The 24,442-nt window shown below is 43.5% G+C and overlaps 1 long non-coding RNA gene across 1 annotated transcript in view; it reads left to right on the top strand.

Annotated features, from left to right (window-relative positions):
• The first annotated feature begins 10,752 nt into the window (after nucleotides 1-10,752).
• The window catches only part of LOC140902677 (uncharacterized), a 49,578-nt gene continuing 35,888 nt past the window's right edge, over nucleotides 10,753-24,442 (top strand). Inside the window, exon 1 of the long non-coding RNA XR_012156103.2 lies at nucleotides 10,753-10,916. This is a non-coding gene — a long non-coding RNA (uncharacterized LOC140902677). The remainder of the gene's footprint in view (nucleotides 10,917-24,442) is intronic.

Here is a 24,442-nt window from a genome sequence, read left to right as displayed (position 1 = left end):
ACTCCTCCTAATTATCCCAAGGGGTGGGGGGCGACATAGCACAGGTGTTCTGGAAGGCCTAGGGTTGGATTTAAACTGGAATCAGTTCATATGTCTAGGAGAAATGAGGGATACAATGAAAAAGAAGAAGAAGAAAGAATGTAAACACCTCACAGACCTTTAGACAATATAACTAATTCCTAGATGGGGGGAAGGGGTTGCAGACACACACATAGATATGTCTTTTTGCAAGCACACTCAGATCTCTGTGTGTTAATTGTGTGTATATATGTACATACACACACAAACATATAGTTCCCCCTTATATAACACGTACATACCAGCCACTGATCCAGGATCCCTCCCCTCCTCCCCTAAACACATGGCTGAAATTCTATGGAAAAATATATGGATATTTTCTTTAACTGTGTGTATCTCTCTCTCACTTGCTCCAAACTGTGTACACATATATATCACAACGTTTCTGCACACACATACACACACACACACCTATTCTAACTCTCTTTGATAACTATGTATTTTTAATCTCTCTCTTTTAGCATGACAGTGATTTGAAACCCTCCTGCTTGACTAGTTAACGACTGACATTTTTAATAGGAAAGATTATTAGTGTATTCGAAACCAGAACTCCGAAATAACATGATCTGTAGCTCATGATCAAATAAGCAGATCTGCCCTGATGGGTTTATGTGTATAAAAGAAACTTAAATCTGAGTTACAATAGATTTAAGTGCTGGGCATTAGCTCTGGAATTTCAATCCCAATGCCAATTCCAGCTTGCAGTGGTTATATATCCCTTCTGGTAAACCGGAGCAAGTTTGAAAAGTACAAAGGGTATTACACAGAGCCTGCTTTCACCTTTTCTGGAGAAACAGACAGGGAAAGGGAAAGATTTGTTCCTCAGTAAACTTCTTATTCTATTGGCTCTCTCTCTGTGTGTGTAATGTGTGTGTGTGTGTATTGATAAAAAGAACAGGAGGACTTGTGGCCCCTTAGAGACGAACCCATTTATTTGAGCATAAGCTTTCGCGAGCTACCGCTCACTTCATCTCACGAAAGCTTACGCTCAAATAAATGGGTTGGTCTCTAAGGGGCCACAAGTCCTCCTGTTCTTTTGGCGGATACAGACTAACCCGGCTGCTCCTCTGAAACCTGTGTCTTGACAGATGGCAAAATCATTTCTCAAAGCCCTTATTTTGCTGTTCAGTTCAATGCTGGGTTTAAAAGAAACCCACTCCCATCTAGCAATACAGGTCTGCAGCCGACCGTGGGCCCACCTTATTGCGCTTGGTGGGTGACGCGTCTCTTTTAAAGCACCCTAGAATTTAAAAGCTGCCTTAGAAAACTGTGTAGCAAGCAGCTCTCCCTCAGAGGTGATACACGTAGCAAAGCAGCCGGAAGTGCATTTGTCCGTTACCACCACACAGGAGGAATATGGCTTCCTGACTATAAATAGAAGGAGCTAAACCTTGTAGTGCAGCGTGCAGAGAGGAGGGTTTAAGGTGAAATGCCAGGCTCTAAGAATTCTCCACTTCTCCTGTCTGGATTTCCTTCCAGTGGCTTGCAGAGCTGTGGTCAGGCGGCTCCTCTCACCTTGTGTTATGACACACACCTCGGTGTGTTATGTTCAGGCATTCCGGTTCGCATGCCCTGGGAGGAATATATAGTTGTGGTACAGTCTTTTGTGTCTCGAGAAAAATCGGCAGCATTTTCCGGAGCTCCAATCCGCCGGCTGCCCAGTGATCGCCCGTGGAGACGTACACTTTTGAGTAGGCCAGGTGCTATGAGATTTTAATGCCTAAAAAGATGGAATTTTTATTTTTCTGAAGAATAAGATTGAAGCATAGGAACGCACGGCTCTCTCTAATCACCTTTGGGCCAACAATGCAAAAAAATTCATCCTAAGAGACGCTTAGGAATCTTCAAGCCTGCAGCTCAGAATGCAATCTTGATTCTGCAATCGGTCCTTTGATGTGCCTGCCTTCAGTAGCCCCACGTAACTTTATATAAAAATATCTACAGCATGGTTTCATCTTAATGCCTCACTTGTTCATGAAAAGGTGCATCTCTCTCTCTCTCTTTCTCTCTCTCTCTCTCTCACACACACACACCTCTGCAAATTATTCTCAGCCTCCCATAAGTCTTCTAGATCGGTACGTGTAAAATGCTTTGTTAGTAAAAAAGTACACTGTCATCAGGGTTATCCCATGATATTTGGAGTGCATATGCTGAATACATGTCTTCCTAGTGTATGTATCCCGAGCTAAACAGCCAAGTCCATTGGGTCTCTTCTTTTGGCAGGTAAAAAACGAACAATAAACAAAAGCATCAACCTTTGGATTCCACCGCCCCCCTCCCCACCACCCCCAAGGAGCTTGTAGTATTGATGTGGATTTTAAAAAGAGAGAGAAAATATAGATAGGTCAGAAAGGAAAGCGGTTGTTTTTTAAAGATTCTGCCTTAATAAGGACTGGGAAATATTTAAACTTAAATAGATTTCAGGGTAATGTCATTTCCCCTGAATCCCCAAAATCCTAAAGGGCCCCGTGTAGCCATTTGACTGCATTAAGCAACAGAGCTATCGACCTGCTCCCAAGCTGGGCTGAAATTGACCAGGGGTGCAGCATTCTTAACTCTTCCCTTTTAATCTCTTCTCTTGCAGAACAGATCCTGCTGTCAAAGGTAACAGGTATAGTCCTTGCTTTGCTTTAGATCTCTTTCTGCCTCAGTTGAATGCAAGAACGGGAAATGCATTTACTCTCGCTTTGCAAAACTTTCTCCTTTCCCTCCTCTACGTCTTGCATGGATTTTCCCTACTCCATTCCAGATCTGTTTATTGCTTCGCTTGCATAAGTCTTTGCATGCTTCCTTTATGTATTTTACTACAGTGTGATATAGTCCCATGATGCTACTAAGATAAAAATGGGTGGGACAGCTTCATACACTGTACATTATTTCATACTTCAGTGAAGTCACTCCTGATTTACATCAATATAAGAGAGAGCAGGATGGAGCCCTGTAAGCAGATTAATATCACTTTAACTCTTGCTGTGTCATACAATCCGCCCAGTAATGTCGTTTCTTCACACTCGGGCACACAGCGTTTTCCCTTCCCTCCCTCTCTCTTAAGGCAAGTACTTGCTGGTAGCTCTTTGAGCAAAGACACGCAGGCAACACACACAGGTGAGCAAGAATAAAACCCCCAGCGTGCCTTTTCGGGTTCAGCCCTGCAGGCATGCATAGACGCTGCAACATGTGCAAGATCCCTTAAAAAGGGATGCAGGCTCTTTCTATTCAGACACAGTTAGTCATTGTTTTTCTGTAGACACTATCTTCCAAAGGCAGACCGATAGTTTTAAGCAATTGCTTTGATAAACTCATCTACACACAAATTACAAATTCCTATCTATCTATCTAATCTATCTATCTATCTATCTATCTATCTATCTATCTATCTATCTATCTATCTATCTATCTATCTATCTATCTATCTATCTATCTATCTATCTAATCTTCATAGTAAACACACCTATGAGCGAAAGGCCAATTCGGGAGATGAGACACGTTTCTCCCATATCAAGCAGACAGGTAGGAATCTGTCCTGTGTGCTCATTTCTTACAGCAGAAACAAGTCTATTACAATGAGAGTAACTATTAAAAGTAATATCATTCCTGCCCATTTGTAGAGTGTTTAAGGGAAAAGCCACTAAACAAAAAACCCAAAGCAATCCTTTGCCAGTGCCAGGAGGAGGGTATAAAAGCCAGTTGAAAGGAGCCTATTACGCCCCTCTGGACATATACAGTACGAGCAAAGAGAGCAATTTCTGGGGTTTGCCAGTTTTAATAAAGAAAATGAAGGGATCTAATCAGGGATTTGAAACGACGATTTTCAAAGGCGTCTGTCTGAAAAGTAAAAGGATCGAATGCAGTGTTCCATGGGCTACACATGTCCAGAATGCATCGCGTGTGTGTGTACATATATACATCTAATATACATGTTATATATACATACACACAGTATGTGTGTAGTTATAGAGAGATGCGTGTTTATCTACATATATGTATGAGTGTGACCTTAAATACGTGTGCATATAAATATCCCTCTATAAATGCACATAATATGACATAAGTGTAGATACACGCAGCTGTAGGGACAGGTGTGTATGTGTATACTCACACACGCATATATAAAGAAATAACACAAATAGGTGTTACATGTGCCTATATACGCGTTCCCCCCTGAGATTTTCTTATAAAGATGCGCTGAATCTCGTGTATAACGTTCAGAGTCTGCGCCGGTTTCTGTATATAAGCAGGCTCTCCAGCCACAGGGCGTGAAAGCGACTTAATTTTAACAGGGCCATCTAGGCAAACGTTACCTAAACACCTCGCAAAGTAGCCACACGTCTCCGTCTGCATTTTACCAGGTGTTTGGGTCCCTTTGCACACACACCCAACTGCGCTAATGTTTGCAAATGCAAAATCTAAGCCCATCGGGTTTGTTCTTCTCTTTAAAAAATTACCTGCCATTTAAGTCTCCTATTTCTGAATGAAATCTGACTGTTCTTCTTGGCTGGAGAATTTACAGGCCAAAGGTGCAAGTTTTCTTTGTTTGCATAAGGGTGACTTAAAAAACAAGAACACAACCCTGTCTATAGAGTGGAGAACAATAACTTTTGTATTTTTAACTGAAATCAGAATGAAAGATTGATTTTAAAGCAAATGCAAGGCGTCTAGACAGAATTTTCTCGAACTATTTAAATTTAACCTCCCGTATATATGAAATACTTTAAATAAATACAATCGCTAGACCTCTATATCCTGGTCTATTTGTTGGAGGAAACCGGGGGCGGAGGGCGGGGGAACAGACAGGAAAGTGATGGTAAAAGCCATGGGGAAGAAAATAAATGTGTGATCATACCCTGCTTTTAGATGGAAGCAGAGGAATGTAAGACAAAATAAATCAAACCAAAACACTTCAGAGCGGCATAGGGTTCCACAAACGACCCATTTAATTAGATGTAAAATTATCTGTAAAATAACAGGGTTGGGGACTAGAGAGGTGGTATAATGGTTTTAAAAACAAGGAACTCGCAGCAAACGATTCGGGGGTCCACACACAGACGTCTTGGAAACAAAGAAGTCCCCTCAATACAGCCAGCAGGTCACGGGTGCTATTTCCGCTGGTGTCTGTGCCCAGTTTTGTACATTTCAGAAATACCATCAGTGACCTGAGGCTGGATTGATGTTAGTTCCTTGCTTCTAGGACATACACACGTCAAATAAAATATGTGCGCTTTAAAAACAAGGCGCTTAAATCAATGCAGCAGCGGCCTGTGAGACATGATGTTCCTGAGACAAGGTGGGGGGCGTCATATCTTGTATTGGACCCGCTTCTGGTGGTGAGCGCGCTGGGCTGCAACAGCGCTGCGTGCAATGGTGAAATTTACAAATTTGGAGCCGGACACCAGTAGAAAGGGAGTCGATCGCTGGCTAGACCTGTGGAAAGAGAGGAGGAGGATTAGTGGAGAAATACTGTTTAGCAAATCCCCAGGCACTCGTTTGGGAACTCAGATCTCTCGGATGTTGTTGGAATCGGTATGTTAAAAAGTTCTTGGGTTATTTTTTAGTTCAATAACTGGAATTGTTTGCTGAGCGTTAAAATACTCCGGGGGTCTGAGATTTAAATAATACATCAAAATAATCTGATCAGTGGGTGGCTGGCTTCACTGAAGCCGATGAGGCAAACAATCGCAGGCTACTTTATTTGATTTTGGTTTGGGGACCAAACTTCAGCAGCTTCAGTCCCAAATGCTAAACCACGGGGCTAAAATAGAGCCAGACGATGCAAAGGCAGTGAATTATTCTGCAAAAGTGCCACCGATTTCCACCGGTACAGGACAGGGTGGGCCTGTGGCTGCCTGGCGAGAGTGGGAGAGACGTTTTGAGAACATCAGCGTTGTCTATGTCACGTCTGTGGTCCGAGGCCACAAAGACGTTTGCGGCGGCTGCAAACATAGGTTATCCTCAATGGGCGTGAAAAAAGTGTCGTCCCCCCCTCAGCATTCTCTGAGGGTTGTTCCTCCTCCCCCCTTTTGCTATCTGATCTTGAATTAAAAAGAAACTAGATTTTTTTTAATATTATATCCAGCGCCATCCCCTTTGATACTGTTTTCAGATCTCTAGCCGGATACAAGACACATCTTCCGGCCTTTGAATTGGTGGACACGTTAAACTAGATTAGCTAGATCAGCAAACTCTTTTAATTATGAACATGTCGGAGTTTCGGTTAGGTTTGAAGAGCACATTCAGACATCCTGGGGTTTGATTCTGAAAAGAATCAGATTTTACCAAGAACCCGAAGAGCTCTGTTCCTTTTCACCCCCAGAAGTTGGTCCAATAAACGGTATTCCTCCACCCAGAAGTTGGTCCAATAAACGGTATTCCTCCACCCACCTTTCTCTCTCTCAAATTTTACTCAGGCTCTTGAGATAATTAACGGGAAAGAGTTTGGTAAAGGAAAAATCTGGCCGGTATAGGCCGATGAGGACAATATATAAGCAAATGGGATATCAGTAATATTGTATATCATCAATAAGGCATTAGCCATCTTACCAACAATGACAACATTGAAAAATGAAATAATTAAAGTGTGGATAACAGTGTGTGAGCAAGCGTTTTATAACGTCAAAGGGGTTTGTTTTCGAATAATTGGAAACAGTTCAATATAAAGTGTTTATAGAAAAGTTTGTGAGTTGTATTTCGGCCCCCAATTGTTTCCAACCCCCCCACCCCCGCGCTTAAATGGCTAGAAGAATGGAAAAGACATTAAGTTTAAAAGCCCGAGCGGGGTGGGAGGGGGGGGGGGAAGGGGAAGCAAGGCACAGAGAAAGAAGATGAATATAAATAACCTCTGAGGAATTTCAAACATTTAAGGAAGCAACAAAAATGAAACACACTGGGAACCTCTTTCATACACTTCCTTGAGACTTCCTTCAAAGGTATTCCCACCAAGAATCTGATGTCAAAAGAATACCGTTATTTCTCCAGGAATTTTTGATAGTTTCTGACCAGGAGAAAATTCACAGCTGCAACAAAAATTCCCCAGGCTTAGTTTGGAGAAACAAAGAAGGAAGGAAGATTTCTATGCAATTTAAAGTGGATTTGCACCCCCCGCCCCAAGACCACAAAGAGACCTATGCAAGTCTCCTCATTGGGTAAGAGTTGCTCATGGCACCTTTACTCCTTCAAAGACAAAATAAGAATCTGAATAAACACACCACATCCCCATACATGGGTTTGGAGGTTGTTTTTTTTTACATCTTTCCTGTGGCTCAGAAAGCGCTTCTTGCTCGGTTACTGCTTCTCTATGAATTGCCGCAGACGGGAGGACGTTTGGTCAAATATGTTTTATAGCAGGAAACACAACCCCGTGGTTTGTTAAAAGGAGGGACAGAGAGGAGCGCAGTTGGGCTGCCAGTAGCAGGAAGGAAACTCCTCTCTGTTCTTACTGGCATTGCGCACGTGGAGACAAAGGTATCACTCTTGGGCGAAGGAGGTAGGTTGTAAAGAAAACCAGAGAGAATGTGAAGGACGGGTGTAGCTAGCGTGGTGCAGGCAGCGTGATTTTGTTTAAGGTTGAAGACGACCGCCGTCAGGTCTGCCACAGACACCGTTTCCTTATGTAGTGACAGGTGAGGCCGCTAACGTGCCCGCTCCACAGGCCGCAGGTAGCAATTGAGTTGAGGCTGGAAAGCCAGGAGACTACGCAGCAGTGGCCATTCGCTGGGAATGTTTGGGTCATGAGAGTTCTCTGATCCTATAGCAAAACCGGAGGGAACGCGGTGTGAATCCGGAGCGCGCGCGATCTGAATCCGGATCGCCTGAATCTCCAAGAAAGGGGTAAAGCGGCGGAGGTGGGGAATGTTAACGTGGAGCCAGGATAAAGACACCTGGTCCGCTTTTTAAAACGATTACCACGATCCCTTTCTTAGGTAGCTCTCTCTAGCTTCACTGGGCAGCTGTTCCGAAGGCTTTTGACATGCGTACGTTTCTAGTTATTCCCATAGATGCAGAATAAGGCCTAAAGCAGGTTGGAAACATAAACAAATCAGGAAAGATGCATCTGAATGTACACCAGGAGTGAAACCGAATTCACTCCTCAGCGGGGTAGAACGTAGGGATCTGGGGGAGATTATTTCCACTAGGCGGGTCAAGGGGAATTGCAGGTCTGAGCATCAAAATGAAAGTACAGTAATGACAAATAATAAAGTCAACCTGATAAATAACAATCCGACTAGCCATTGGTTCCCTGGGTCAGGTGGGTATCAGAGACCCTTGAAAAAGCACCTTGGGAAGCAGATTGCTTTGTTAAATTGCAAGGTAGAAGGGTTGGAATAATAGACTTCTCTGCTTTCCCTTGACGAGTTACAGTTCTAATCTTTGTCCTTGGATGCTGTAAAGAGTTGGTTTGATCAAGCCATGCTCAGAAGAAGGTAAAACCAGATTTTTTTTAAAAAAAATCCCATTCTGATGTTAAACCAGATGAATTCCCACCCAAGTCTCCATAAACAATTCTAGGGCAAACCGATTTCTTTTAATTGTATTTTATTTCAAGTTTTAGGGTAAAGGAAAACGCCACTTTACTAACCCTGTTGTTATATATACGTATTTCAAAACAGCAAATAAAAGGATAACTAGTTAGCAGCCCTTCCGGTCACAACTAAATAACGATTCAAATCTGATTTTATCTAAAGTCCCAGTAAAATCATCAACCCCCGTCACGTAATTAAAGACTCACAGGAGACCACTGAAAATGCACACAAGAAAACAAAAGGTGGCTTTGGCTCAAAGGAGCTACATGCATTGGGGAGAAATGTCATGTCGTTGCTTTACAAAATTATTTCGGTTGTGAAAGGAGGGATCTGCAAATCAAGAGATAGATATGACTGGGTATGCAAACATATCTGTACGCTAGATGTAAATAAATGGGTCTATAGGTGTGTGCATACTCATCTAGATGTATATACAATGACACAATCAGTGTTTGACGCCTTCCATACTAACCTGATCGACTACGGTTAGTGAGCAGTACAAATTATAATTCGGTCAATGAAAAGGGTTTGATGTACAAAAAACCAAAAGGGCATTCGGGTTTATTGTTTTAAAAGTGAATTCAGATATCTGACTGACTCCTGGCTTCTGTTTTCATGTGCACCTGGAACTAGGTGTCTGGCAAATTATTATCCACTGTTAAGGGGAAAGCAACCTGCTCCAGCCAGTGTGTGTCTGTCTAGGAGGGTTCCTACTTCCACTTGCCAGCTCGGCTCTGCTCATTGAATGAACTGGTGGGAGTCGCAAAGCGGTTGGAGGCAGGGCGGGTGACGTCAGGCCGGCCCGAGCCAATCAGGGGCAGCGGAGGGGGAAGGCCGCGTGAAAAAATGAATGAAAAGTGCAGCTCGCATCCCTTCCCCCCCCCCCCCCCCCTCCAGGCGCAGAGGCTGCGGGCAGAGCTGGCGAGCGAGCAGGGGCGGTGGGAGAAGCGGAGGGGCTGGAGGGGGAGGGATGGAAAAGGAGCAAAAACCAGCCGGTGAGCTCAGAGTTGCTCAGACCATGTGCAGGGCTCCCCTTGCTCGCACCGGGATCCGCCCGGGGGGGAGGGGGGGGAATTTTTGCCCTTCTTTGGCATTGAGTCCATGCTGGAGGGGGGTCTTTCTGGGGCAGCCCGGCTCTGCTGCCTGCTGCAAGGACGCCCCAATTGCAGAGAAGGCAAAGCAGCAGACCGATCGGGGGGGGGGGGGGGGGAGCACAGGAGGCGAGCCCGCGGCTTTCTCAAGGAAATCGGCTCTGTCCCACCCGCAAGCATGTAAGTGCCTTTAGCCTAGAAGGGAGTAGCTGCTTTTAAGAGAGGGGCTGAATGGGGTTGAGGTGGGTGTTTGCACAGGGTCACCCGTGGTCTGATAGAGATTCTTTGAGCTTGTCTGAGCCTATATGTTTCTCTTTCTCGGTCCTCGCTCCCGTTCCTTCTGTATTTTCAATCCTCCCTTCTCCTATTCTACAAGGCATTGGTTTTAGAAAATCTATATCCCTGATGCTTTACAATTTAGCGTTTTTTTTCCCTCCCCTCTGCATTCTTGAAATGCTAATGGAATCAGGAAATATTTTTGTGTGGTCACTTAGTGGTATAGGCATCTATAAAGTTGCATGCTTATCTATGGATAAATTATGTTCACCTATGTCAGACCCTTGGTGGTTTTTTTTTAGGTTTGCAAATTTGTTAAAGCTCTGTACATTAAACATTATATATATATATAAAAGATTTTAATTCTCTACATTAAAAACCTTTGTTGATATCAGTGGAAGTGAGTCAAAACAGATTTGCACCCAGTTAAGAGTTGAATCTTTTGTGTTGCTCTCCTGAACACTGCACTTTTGCTTAAAAATGAATTTCAAAGGGCTGAATCCTGTCCCATTGAAATCAGTGGGAGTTTTGCCATTGACTTCAATGAGTTGAAGGATCAGGGTCCCCAATGAATGTATGTTCTCATGCTTTGGTTCCTATTTTTAATATTTGCATCTTTTTATTTATTTCCCCTTCCTCCTAAAAAGACGTGCGCCGCTGAAACCCACTGGAGAAGAAGAAGATGTTTTGTTTTTGTTGTTTGCTGCTGATGCTGTAGACTTCAGGGGTTGGTTGTTATCTTTGGTTATCTAGCTGTATGAGTGGTGTCAATTCTTCATAAAGCTAGATAACCGAAAGTAAAAATAACCCCATTACACGCCTGAGGAGGATGTGGAGAAGAAAGAAAGCCATTGAAAGAAAGAGGGAGGGGGGGAAAGAAAGAAGAGAGAGGAAAAGAGGAGAAAAAAGAAGAAGGAAAAAAGGCACCTTTTGGAAACTGGATTTAAAACCTGAGGTAGGATTTTTTTTGCACCTATTTGCATCGTATCATTTAAAGAAGGGGTTATCAGTTCAGTGCATGTCAAGAAAATACCAGTCTTAAGCGAAACTAGCTTCCTATAATTGAATTGTAGTAAGTAAAACTTCTAATAAATGGTGAATTAGTCAAATAGCAGGACACTGACTAAAGAGAAGATATGCACTATAGTTGCATAACCAATCAGACCATAGGGAGGAATGTTGGATTGTCTTCTAAAAATACTCTTACTTATGTAAATGTTACCTTCCCTATCCAGGGGGCTGGGTATTGCATTATACATAAAAAAGCGGTAATAGCATAGCATTTATCAATGGTTGCTTTGAAAATAGGGGCTCTTGCTTTTTTTCCACTCTCTCCCCACCCCCCATCTGTTATGTACATATATTTAAAACATTTTGTTCCCTAACAGAGGTCATTTATCAGGGCGAGGAGGGGAAAAAAGTGATATGATGGTTTGGAAAATGGTTTCTTGACATTTTCTATATCATTTTCCTCCCATTATATCTACCTGAATATTTAAAATATATATATTTTGTTGCACATTCCTTTTCATGGATTCAAGATTCCAAAATTGGGAATTTACAAAGAATCTGTTCTGTGTGAATCTGTGTGAGGATAATGGGATTTTACTGAATTGTGTATAATTCTTCCCTTCTGATTTCAAATTCACTTTGGTTTTTACCCCTGTCATTGGATTTCCTGCCAACTTGCTCCAGATGCAATTTGCGAAATGTACCTACTTTACCTTGAAAGGGAACTTTGGGTCAAAGATTTGTACTAACTGTGCGTTACTGACCATTAATGATCAGATTGGTTGACTTAGACTTCACCTGCAAAATATACCAACTTGTTTGGAAAGGTATCTTGATTGCTCTTCGAGGAACTCAAAGGTCCTGTAATGGAGTTAAAAAAACAACTCATGACTATATTCCAAGAAACAGATTTCATAATCAATGAATAAATATTAAATTTCAGTGACATCACCTGAGATAATTTTGAAAAAACGTTTTGTAGCATTGCAACTTCATGTGAATCCTCTCCTGCGATGTATACAATAGGATTTCACTCTTGAATTTTGTTGGACCTGTTAATTTCCATCCTGTGTTGACTGAGTTCATCAGAAACTTTTTAAAAAGAGCAGGAGAAACCAACACTGATGTACCTAATCCTTGCTGTTGATGTAGTTCTTAGTGCAATATGAAATATTTGTCCTATTTTTATATGATGATTCCAAATTAATAAACAAGATTTTTTTCCCCCCTCAGACATGGCCCTGTAATTCAAAAGAATTCAATACATGCATACTATCTATTTGCGAGCTACTCAGTGAAAATCTAAGAGGAATCTCCCTTAGCTATTTTGTCATCGATCTATTTAGGTATTTATATCATCACAAGCACTTTAGTATCTGAGCACTTCCCATATATTTATGGATCTATTTTCCCAGTGCTCCTGTGAGGCAGGGAAGTTATTAAAGCTCCAATTTATCAGTAGCCTGATTCTCTTTTGTACATCTCCTTGCGTCATTGCTTACACCAGTGCAAAGTGCTGTTATTCTGGCCTGGTAGCCTTTCCACATTCACTGGGCACTAGCATAAGCGACAATGCAAGGTGCAGGGTGATGGAGAATCAGATTGGGTAAGGTTAAGGGACCACGGAAGTCAGTGGAAAGATTCTCATTGATTTCAGATCAGACCCAAAGTGACTTAAGCTAAGTCATGCAGAGAGTCTGTGGCAAGGCCACAGTTTCCACAGTATGCATCCGATGAAGTGAGCTGTAGCTCACGAAAGCTTTTGCTCAAATAAATTGGTTAGTCTCTAAGGTGCCACAAGTCCTCCTTTTCTTTTTGCGAATACAGACTAACACGGCTGTTACTCTGAAACCTGTGGCAAAGCCAGAAACTCAGAGAAAATCCTGGCCTCTCTGAGGTCAGTTGGAGTTTTACCACTGACTTCAACAGAGCCAGTTATTTTGCCCACAATCTTGTGAGTCCCAGTCCTGTGCTTTATCATAGCAGCATTCTTCTTCCCCAAAAAGCAGACTCATAAAATGGGTGACATTGAGGAGATGGGCTGACATTAGAGATGTCTGAATACTGCGGGGGTAGAGTGGGGAGCGTTTGCAATTCAGCATGGCTGTTCATTTCATACACACATTTGCTATGCACAAGCACTCGTGTGAATGCATTTGTTCACCTGAACATTTGGGGCATGGCTGCTGGTAGGGTGAACACATAGGAGTCCCATGGAAGCGAGGGTGCTTGTTATGCATGAACAAAAGCATTGGCTGTCGGCCCCTTGCGACCTGCCACTGGGTATACTCCATTTAAAAAAAAAAAAAATCTGTCATCCAATCAGAGACAATACTCGGTGTTTTTTTTTTTTTTTTTTAAGGTGAGCAGTCACATGCTCTCAGTAGTGTAGGGGGACCCCAGAGGCTGTAATTTGTTGGCATAAACTGCCTGGGAATAGCAAAGACGTTATCAGAAATGGGGATCTGTGGAGAAGAAAATTTAATTCACAACAAATAATTCCGTCAGATGTCGCTGACCTCTGGGATAAAATTCCTCCCATGGAAGTCAGTGGAGTTACACCAAGGATGAATTTGATTCGTGCGGTGCAGGTTGCAGTGGGGGAGTAGGCTGCAACGTTCATTGCTCATAGTAAGCAATCAGGAGCAAGGGCTGTGGGGCCGAAGTGCCGCTGTCTGACTCGCATGAATGGATCCCTTTGGGCCTAATTTTCCCTTTATACCACTCTAGCACTGTAAAGGGGCCTTAAAGTGGGCACAGATGTATATCCTCCTTATATCCCCTTTATACTAGGGAGCCAGCCCAGTGTGCAGGTCAGTGATGAACTGGAGCCTGTATAGACAATGGGCCTGGTTCTCATGGTTGCTCAGGCCCCTGTATCAACCTGGTAAGGTAAAGGAGCCTTAAAGTAGCAGTAAATATTCACCCCGGAAAGGGCCCTTTACACTTGCAGAGTGGTATAAAGGGATCTTCGTGTAAATGAGAATCAGCCCTATTAGTGCCTCACAAGCAGGATTTCAGGTTGTGAATTCTGTGCAGTGCTGGTTCCTGTCCTCCAAGCCTTTGCTATCGAGACAGGGACAGAGTTTTCTTCCTGCTGGTTGATTTTGTCTCCCTGATTTTGACGGGTCGATTTGTCCCTAGGGGCTCGGCAATATTCCGTAGCTATGGCATCATCCCAAGAGACTCGTGTAGTTCGGGGGCGGTCTAGGTGCCTAGTGTAGAATGTTGAAGGGGAAATGATCAGAGAAGGAAGGATGGGTGGGTTTTTTCCATTCTTGTCTGCAATGTCTGGCCATTGCTAAGTATTGAATTAGCTACCCAAGCTAAAGGCTTGGCCATTTCAATACCGATCTGGCAAACCCATCTCCCTCCCTCCTTCAGCGCAAGCCAGTTGCAATCAGAAATCCCAATGTGTTGGCGTGACATTGATCCAAATTGGCTGTATGTAAGCTGCATTTAAGCTTGCCTGGACATTCTGATTTGACTGGTAAATACTCAGCAGTGTCCGTTCTGTTCTCCTTATGGAGGCATAACTCCCATTGACATTCATAGGAGTTATGCTTACATTTCTTGTAGAGAGAGATTAGCGCCCTACGTTCTGTTACGTGCTTAAGAGTGGCACGATATTTATTTATTTAAAAAGAAACTGCAGTCCTATTTTCCTCTTCAGTCTTTAAGTGAAGCACTGTGGGAGGAGATGTCCTATATCATAATAGTAAATAATAATAATCTCTACTCTTACAGAGAGACATTCATCTGGAAGGCTCCTAAAGAGGTTTATAGACTGTGGGCTTAATTTCACTATTGCCCTGCACCTTTTATACTTATGTAAAGTGGGCACAAAATGCTCCAGACCAATTTCTTATTTACATTAAGGCTCCTTAGCATCACTTTGCCCATGTAATGGGGTCTTAAGGTAATTGACACTTGCTTTAAGGCCACTTTACATTGCCAGAGTGGTGTAAAGGGGCCTCAGAATACATGCAAATTAGGCCCAGAATATATGAAAATTGGGCCCTACCATTGAAATGCAGCCACTTCTAGGGTGGAATTACTGCAGCCCATGTGCATTAATAAGAACACTGCACAACAATACTGAGGTGGGAGGCAAAGACTAGCAATGGAATTGTGGGTTTGGATTTGAGTGGCATTAGGCAAGGCAAAAGTTGTTGAATAAAATGATCTGCTTTAACTATCAGCTGTAAACTTCCTACATTTCTTGGGTTCATAAATTCAGATCCTCATATTGCTGCCTTCTCCCTCGTAAGTCTCAGTTATGAACCCAGTACTTTGTGGCCTTAAAACCTAATTCTTATCTGGTCTGCATGAATAGTCAAAATCCATAAGAATAGAGCTGGTCAAAAATGTCCCCACTCTGAGAAATTTTGACAAATATGAAAATATTTTCATTTCATCTAAATTTTCAGTGGCAATTTTTAACTTTTAATTGAAAAAGGAGAAGTAGTTTGGTTTCTGGTGACTGAAAATGAGAACATTTTGGACCCCAAACTTCGGGACATTGAATTTTTCTGTTTTCAGGTGGAAAAATTGATTTTTTTTTTATTTTTATCTTTTTGAGGAAAGTAGATCCTTTCTGCCAAAAGGTTTGTTTTGTCACAAACCCAATTTTCCAGAGTAAAGATACTTCAGTGGAAAAATTTTGACCAGCCCTACAATAGATAAATTTCGGTCCTTAGCCGAAAACATCTTCCTTCCACTGTTGTACTGTGGGCCAGTTGGTTGCATTTCATACATGTGCTGTACGTATATAGTTGTACAAAGACTCTAGGATGAAAGGTGTCCTATTAAAGCAAGCCTTTATTATATTCCACATTTGAAATTGGCCAGGATCCCGTTTTTGACACTCTGACTCTTGTGAAAGTGATGAGGTCAGGGCCTGTGTGTGACATTTCTTCCAAGCTGTCAGTCCAACATCCGGTTTATTCCACGCCTAGCTCCTCTGTTGTGGTTGTTCCATGGGGAACTCATGGGCTGTTGTAATGAAAATTTTTACCCTGTGCGACACTACCAATTTCAATGGAGTTGAACAATCAGAGCAGAATTAGAGCCAGTGACCAAGACTTGCAAAAGGGAATAGTGATTTTTTTGGGAGGGGGGATGCCCAATTTGAGGTGCCTTAAAAAGTCTGATTTTCAGAGGGCAGATTGAAATTTGAGGAGTGGGATGGGAGGGAAAAGTCAGGCCTCTTTAAGGCATCTCAAGTTGGGTACCCCAGAATCCATCAATCATCTTTAAAAACCTTGGCCTTTCATGCATACAAAGGGCCTGCTTCTCATTTACACTACAGTCCCTTTATGCTCCTCTGCCAGCTTAAAGTGGCCTTTAAATGGGTGTAAACTCCAGTTATTTACTTTCAGGCTCCTTCATGCAAGGGTGGAAAGGGGCTTTTGTGTAAATTTTGCTTTTGGATAATTACTGCTTTTTAATACATTTAATCAGAGCCCTGATGGTGAAAATTTTGTCAAAAAAAATTCTAAATTTAAACAATGCATTCATTTCATTTCAGTATTAACAGGTCCTGTTACAAAGATGGCTAAGCAATTTTTATTTAATTACAACATAGACATATTATATTGCTCCTTTTGCTTTTTAATTACCCGGTCAATCCACAGAAACCTCATGGTAAGAGCTGTGTTTGTAGTTTCCACAGGAAAGATTGGGTCTCCTAACCACCAGTGATCATTTGTCTTAGGGTAGCACCTCAAGGTCCCTGCTGAAATGGGTCATGGCATTCTGTTAGGCTGTTGAAAATCTAAGCCCCGGGTTCCTCCATGATTTCTGGGGAGCGGGGATGGTGCCTCATAATCCCCAATTCAGCAAAGCACCTAAGCATGGACGGACTTGACTTTAAGCAGGTGCTGAAGTCCCATGGAAGTCCATGGAACATCCGCGTGTGTCTAAATTTAAATCGGTGCTTAGTGCGCTGCTAAAAAGGAGTTGACCGCGGAACCGCGGCCGCAGTGCCTAGAGTTAAGCATGTCTCTGCAGGATCGGGGCCTAAGTAAAGGGTGGGTGAAAAGGATTATTACCCCAGTTTGACAGATGGCAACTGAGGCAGAGAGATTAAGGGTCTGTGCCTCATTTACACTAACGCATCTGCACACCGCTCTGGCAGCGTAATGAGGCCTTAAAGGGTAAGTCTACACTATACCAAAAAAACCCCTAGGAGCAGAAAGTCTAGAGCCCAGGTCAACTGATGTGGGCTCGTGGGGTTGAAAATAGGAGTGTACACCCACCCTCCTCATTGGGTTCCTAGCTCCGGCCTGAGGGGGACTGTACACACTGCTATTTTTAGCCCTGTAGCATGTGAGCCCAAGTCAGCTGACCCGACTGTGGGTTATTTCCGTGCAGTGTAGATGTAGAGAGCAAACTGGTGATTCTCCTTTACATTCACTAGGTGACTTGACCAGGGTCACAAAGTCAGTAGCGGAGCTGGAAATTGAACCCAGATCTTGCAAGTTCAGTCCCATGCTTTAACCAAAAGATTGTCCTCAGTCCCTAGAGGGAAAGGCAGCTCTTGATCTGAGCCCAGGGAATTCCTGTGTTGCTTAAAGGTGGCAGGTCAGATATAATATGGAGCTGTGGAATGATTATTCTCTGTCACACTAGCTTTCTGGGTTAGGAAGGACCCACTGAGCCATGGGAAAGAGAGAGGTTTCCTGACATTTGTGCCTTTGGAGGACAAAATGCTTATTAAAACCCCCAGCTGTTGAAACAGGAGTGTGTGTGTGTGTGGCGAGGGAAAGGCCTTCTTTGTGCAGAGAACACAATCTTCCCTCTTCAAACAATCGGGGCTTCAGAATTGCTGAGCGTTTTCAAGGGAGTGATTTTTATGTCGGGATTATGATAAACCGGCGGAGTGGGAGAGCTAAGCTGCCATACGAATCAGCTCAGGCTCTGCTTTAATTTTCAGCAAGTGGCAGAGTTTGTGGGAAAGGGAGCATGTGCGATGCGATGAATAGCCATGTGAGCTCCTGGGCCTAAGACCCGGAGCAGCTAAGGCCTTTGGATAAATCACGTGACTGGCTCAAGAAGGCCTCGCAGTCCCACTTGCTGCCTGCACGTGACTAGGAATGCCGGAGCTTGGGGTTAGCGGCATCAGCAGGTTATTTAGACGGGCCTGGGCCACGTGTCCGTTGAGGCAATGGTGGCCTGTACCTCGTCTCCCTGACATGGTCCTGGTCCTTTGTCCCCAGGTGGGTGAGATGGCAACCTAGAACCCCCTGTCCCTGAAGTGTCTGAGCTCTGTTCGGTGTAATGAAGCTGCCTTACACTGGCATCTCTGAGGAGAAGGGTGAGTTGTGGGGCCTGCTTCAGACCATTCACCAGGTTTGAGTGAGGCGTTGGGCAGCTTGCAATGGGACCAGCCTGGACTTCGGAGGGGGTAGCCTGATTGAAGTCACGCCGAGCATGGCCTGACGTGGAACTCTCTGCTCTTCGGTTAGTCCGAAGAGACGGCCCTCTGCCAGAAAGGTCGCTCAGATGCAGCAAGAGGTGATTGGATGTGATGGGGGAGCCGCAGAGCTCGCTCCAGGGTATTTGTTACCTGCCAGCAGGCTGGAGAACGTGTCCCCATTCTCCCTGCGCGCACAAGCAAATCAAGGGAAGATTTTGCTGGCCTAGGCGGATATGACAGCATCAGATCTAGCTGGCTGCCTTGAAGAGCACTGTATGGCTGAAATATGCGTCTGCAAGCCCCTAGTAATAGGCAGGACCTGATTCTCATTTACACTAAAATCCTGAAGTGAAAAGGGCCTTAAAGTGAATGAGAATGGAATTTATGGGCTGGAGTAATTCTAATCTCTCTGCTTCATTTCCTCCCACGCAACCTGGAAAATGGGATTTTCACGGCTCTACCTCTTGTGCTGGGAAGGTTGCAAGTGTTAGTTTTGGAAGCAGTTTTGGAAGATGAAATGCACAATTGTACAAATCATTAAGAGTGGCAAATGCAAGCTGCAAATTATGGAGTGTCCCATTCTAACAGGTCAGCTGCCAATTTGGGGTTGGTCCGTGGGCTTGCGGTCCAAACTCCTCCAAAGTTTATGGGGTGTTCGGATCCATGGATTTGGTTCAAGTCCATCTCTGAATATTATAGGGTGGACCAGAAGCTGTTAGCGGTGGACATCCTGAGTGACTCCCGGGGAGTTACCTGCCATTTACAGCCATGTGACTGTGATCAGAAACTGGCCTAGAATCTGTAATGCTAAGAGCATGCTGCTTAATCCTAAATAAACAGTGATACCAGTGGGCCTAAATCTCAGTTATAAAGGTCCTTTGTGCTGCCAGAATGATGTAAACTGGGTGTGCATGCAGTTTATTTCCACTTTCAGGCCTCTTTGCATTGTATAAAGGGGTGTTAGTATAAATGGCAAACAGGCCTTAAGTGCATATGCTGACTAGGAGTAGCTGGATATATGAAAATGGAGCATACATTCTGTTGGAGACCAGTGCTATGTTACAGCTCGGTAACAAGTTTCTAAGATTTAGGAATATTTAAGGGGCTCAGTGAGAGATGCTGTGCTCATGCTGATGGGACTGCAAGCCAGTTCTTGAAAGAAAGTTTGAATAATCCCAAATCCCTGTTTTACAGGAGGAAGAGTGCATTCAATATTTAATCCCTGATGTTGTATGCAGAATTCTACAGGCAGTCCCTGAAACAAAGTGATCTGGTCCTTTAAGGGTATTGGGCTTCGCTCGCACAATCCTAGCCAAAAGACCTAATTAATAAATACTGATCATGCTTTTGTTTTGTCTGCTCTGAATGGTCTGGTTGGCTGAAGCTGAGCTGGGGAGGCTGGATTCCTGGGTTCTATTCTGGACTCTGTGTTCCCTTGTAGTTCATTCTGCCTGGGTCATATGCATTGTGGCGTAATAATTCTACGGGGGTCAATGGAATTACACTAATGATTGACCCAACCCTAAGGGCCAGGTCCTTAGCGGGCATAAATGGACATGGGCCCCCACTGAAGTCGAGATATATCCTCAGAGGATCTAATCTGTGATGCCAATGGGCTGCTACCTGCTTTGCAGGGCTGTGGTTAGGATGCGTTGAAGTTTGTACTGGTGCTTTGAAGACCTAGAGTGTTGTTTGTTCTAGACCCATGCAGGACCCTTCCCAGAATAACAGAGGTAGCCGGATCATCCACTGGTGTGAATGGCAAAGCTCCATTGACGTGAATGAAGCTATTTGAATTGGTGTCAGCTGAAGATCTGGTTGGTAATATTTTAAAAAGCAGCAAAAAGGGGGCAATTGATGTAACAAATAGTTAAATAGCTGGGGGGAGAAAATTTTCTTCTCTCAAGGCATTAGCAGTAATCAGCCTTGTGGGGCTTTCGCTAAGGATCAGATGCCTTCAGCTGACTTTCTGTTGAGTGGAATAGAGCTGAGCTTTGCAGATCAGGGTTGGCCCTCCATGGAGCAAGTCCCAGCAGGAGTTTATGGGGCAGATCCCAAGCTGGCGTATGTCAGCATAGCCCCGTTGGCTTCAATAAAAATTGAATTAAATTGACATAGAGCCTTGGAGCTAGGATCTGCCCCCATGTATCCAGAGTTAGCACAATTCCTCTCAAGGGATCTGACTTTTTTGGGGGGGACAGAAAATGTATCTTCAAGGCATGGACTCCTTCCGGTCACCAATTGTTCTGGATACAGTCTGGAGTCAGAGGAGTTGGGAAAGGTGCCTCTACAATTACATAGGGTTTGTCTACATCAGGGCATCCAGGAAAGTTAATTCAGACTGACTAAAGGTGTGAATTTGAAGGGGATTAGTTAAACCTCATTAAACCCCTGTGTGAACCCCTTATTCAGAATTAAAGTGGCCTTAATTCAGGTTAGCTTGATTCACTTTGGAAGTGAATTGGGCTAAACCAAATTAAGGCCACTTTAATTCTGAATGAGGGCATCTACCCAGGGATTTAATGCAGTTTAATTAATCCACTTCAAATTCACACCTTTAGTTATTTTGGATTAAATTTTCTGGATATCCCTAAGAAGACAAACCCTAGATGGATTTTACTTTTCCCTGTGTCAGGATTTTTTTTTTTTTTTTGGGAATGAAATTAGGCACATGGGGGCTGATCCACCCATTGAAGTCAGTGGTGTGGTAGTGGGGCACCTAACTCCTGTTGATCTGTGGGAGTTAGGAGCCCATTTGTCTAGGACAGGGGTTCTCAAACTGGGGGTCATGAGGTTATTACATGGGGGATCACAAGCTGTCAGCCTTCACCCCAAACCCTGCTTTGCCTCCAGCATTTATAATGGTATTAAAAATATTAAGTTTTTTTTCATTTATAAGGCGGGGGGTCGCACTCAGAGGCTTGGTATGTGAAAGGGGTCACCAGTACAGAAGTCTGAGAACCACTGGTCTAGGAGCTCTTGTAAATTGCACTAGGCACCTATTTGCATCTGTAGGAACCTAAATACCTTCATAAATCTGGCCCAGGGTGACTATCAGTGCTTGATTTATCATTCATTTCCATATGGATTTTTCTCTTCAAGTCAAAGTCTAGCTGTGAACTTCATCCAGGAGTTGCCAAACCCTCCCCTGCTTTCATTCATCTAGAAGACCCATTGCATGGTCTGAAGAACCTTTATGGAGGTCTGAGATCTGGGGATGGCAGTACAATTATGCCAGGCCTGGATGGGACACAGCCTCTGACTTGCACTAGTAGCCACGGAGAAGAGATCACTCTGAGGTTAAAGACCAGGACTGGAAGTCGGGGGCCAAGTGATTTGTGATTTTTTTTTTTTAATTTTATACCTCAATTTTGGAGGTCCCAAATTAAGACTCTCTTAAAGGGATCTGATTTTCAGACTGTGCAGAGCATCTGCCCTCTAAAAATGGTCTCTCTCAAATCGGGCACCCAGATACTTAGTCATCCAAAAGCGCCGTGATTTGACCTTCCTCCCTGCCACCCATCAGCCTTGGAGTGGTGTTTGAAACATGGGGCAGAATTCTGCACTTTGATTCCAATCTCTGAAAATCAGGGCCCTTTAATGGACACCCGAAATCACTAGTCACTCTTGACCTAGTCCCAGTATTGCCTTTACAAGCAGTCCAAAATCCTGAGTCTAGCCTCAAAAAATGAGATTTAAAGCAACACTGAGTAGTTCTTTTTATTTATCTTCTAGTTTCTGAGCTTTGAGGTTACACTGAGACCCTATTTTCAAGCTTTTGTCCATGATGACGAGGGCGAGAAACTTAAGCTCAGATTCCCCAAAGGTATTTAGGTACTTGCTTCCCATTGATTTCACTTGACTCCAGGAGCTGAGGCTTGAGGAAAACCACCAAATATTGTGAAACTCATGATCCAATCCTGAGAGCTGGCAACTCCGACTGTTTTCTCTTTCAGACAGGGGCAAGTTAAAGGGAGTGGGATATTTATTGGGCCTGATTCGCCATTGGCTTGAATCCTGTGTGGACTAGTGCAAAGTGGCTGTGAAATGCTTCCATGGTGAAGTGGTAGCATTTTCGTCCACTTTGCGCTAGTGTAAATAATTTCACAGGGGTGCAGGGCAGTGAAGAATCAGTGGGTTTTTTCCTCCTCTTTACCTGATTTTGAATGATGAATAAAAATTGCTAAGAGAGGGAATTATGGTCAGCTTGTTTCTTCCTGAGCTTGGGAATTTCAACTTCCAGTTCCTCTTCCCCCGCCCCCCCGCCCCCCCACAGCTTTTGCCATCCCAGCTTTTGCACCAGCTCCTCCGACGGGGCTCTTATCTCCAATAATCCCCCTATAAGAGGTCTTTCTGCTTGTTATGACACCCAGTGAAAGCGCTGGAGAAAGATCCATTCTTTTCTCTTGTTCCCCACAGCTAGCCACTAGCTTGAATGGAAGGCTTTTTTTGTGTCTCTGTGTGCCTGACTAATTGAGCTGAAGGACTTGCGTCTGGAAGGGTTTGAAAGGGTCTTTTGTTGCCGCTGCAGAGTTTGTAGAAGGCAAACGAGCCCTGCTTTTTTAAGGAACGGGGGTCCTGGGCAAATTTGACTCTCGAACACTTGTGCCTCCGGGTGCTATGGAGAAACCAGAGAAAGGGTTGATCTGTGAAAGGATCACGAGCCTCAAACAGTCAAAAATTGAGTGAGGCCCTGGAAAGATTCATGAGATTGTCTTAAAACTCACGAGATTTTTTTTTTTGACAATATAATACATTTAAAAAAATTATTTTTCTTTGTGTGCACCTTCTGGTGTCTGAGCCTTAAGGGTTACACATTTCAAGCATTACTCTGCAACCATGAGAGTTAGGAACTTTTTTCTTTTGGCACAGCTGTGTCTACAATGGGGGTTTTATCGGCATTGCTATATCGGTGTGGGGGTTTTGGTTTTGGATTTTCAAAGTTTTAAGTGTAGACAAGGCCAGAGATTCTCATCTAATCAATTAAGTCCAGGAATTGAGGCTTTAAGAAAAAGTCAGTATTGCGAGACTCGTTAAAATCACGAGAGTTGGCAACGCTGTCTTTCTCCTCTTCCAATGCTGCTGTTCAGGAGGAATGTCCAAAAGTCAGCATTATTTTGGAATATGCTTTCATTATTATTTGGCATACAGTTGCACTTAGAGGTGCTCACCAAAACTGGGGACCTGTGCTTGGCACTGTACGTACAGATAGTCAGAAACAGTTCCTGCCAAGAAAGCTTGCACTCTCAATAGACAAAGGATGGAAGGGGAAGCTGAGGCATAGAGGCAAAGTGACTTGCGAAAGGTCATATAGCCGGTCTGTGGCAGACCTGGGAATAAACCCCCAGGTCTTTTGACTTCCAAGTCAGGACTCTGTCCACTAGACCATGCTACCATTATACTGTTTTCCAAACTTCTGTACAGGAGAGATGCTAATTTAAAAAAAACCAAAAACCTAAAATCTGCTTGGGCACCAAATTTGAGTATTTGTGCCTGCAACCCCTTACTCCGGTGATTTCAAAGGTTCTAATCTCATGTCCTGTATTAGGGACGTAACGTGTGAAGCTGGTGTCATGGGCCACGTTTTGTGCATGTCTGTAGATTATTGCCTATCCTAGTTTGCTATGCATAGATGACGAATTCTTGTCTTGCATACGCAATTGAGGCCGTCAGTTTTGGAAATGGGGTCCAGATTGCGTATAGACTAGAGCAATGAAGAGCAACTAATGGCGTGTGTGTGTGTGAGAGAGAGATTTCTGATGCAAACTCTTACTAATTTCTGATTATTTTACTTTATTTCATTTATTTTGCATTCTTCCAATTTCACATTTCCCTGAAATTTCACTGAGTGGCCTTTTTTTCAAATAGGCAACATATGAAACTTCAACTGCTGAATATTTGCCTTGCAAGCTACATTTTGCTTCTGAGGGGATGGGAGGGGGACAAAGAAATCAAATTTTCAGTTACAAAAATATGGTACATTTTTACAATTTTTGTTTGGTAAAATCCTTCTGTTGACCTACCTGCATCTATAGTGGAGTTAAATTGAC

Source organism: Lepidochelys kempii, chromosome 24 (genome assembly GCF_965140285.1).
Source record: "Lepidochelys kempii isolate rLepKem1 chromosome 24, rLepKem1.hap1, whole genome shotgun sequence".
Classification (NCBI taxonomy): domain Eukaryota; kingdom Metazoa; phylum Chordata; order Testudines; family Cheloniidae; genus Lepidochelys; species Lepidochelys kempii.
Note: the sequence above shows the minus strand (reverse complement) of the source record. Positions and strands in the feature narration are given on the sequence as shown.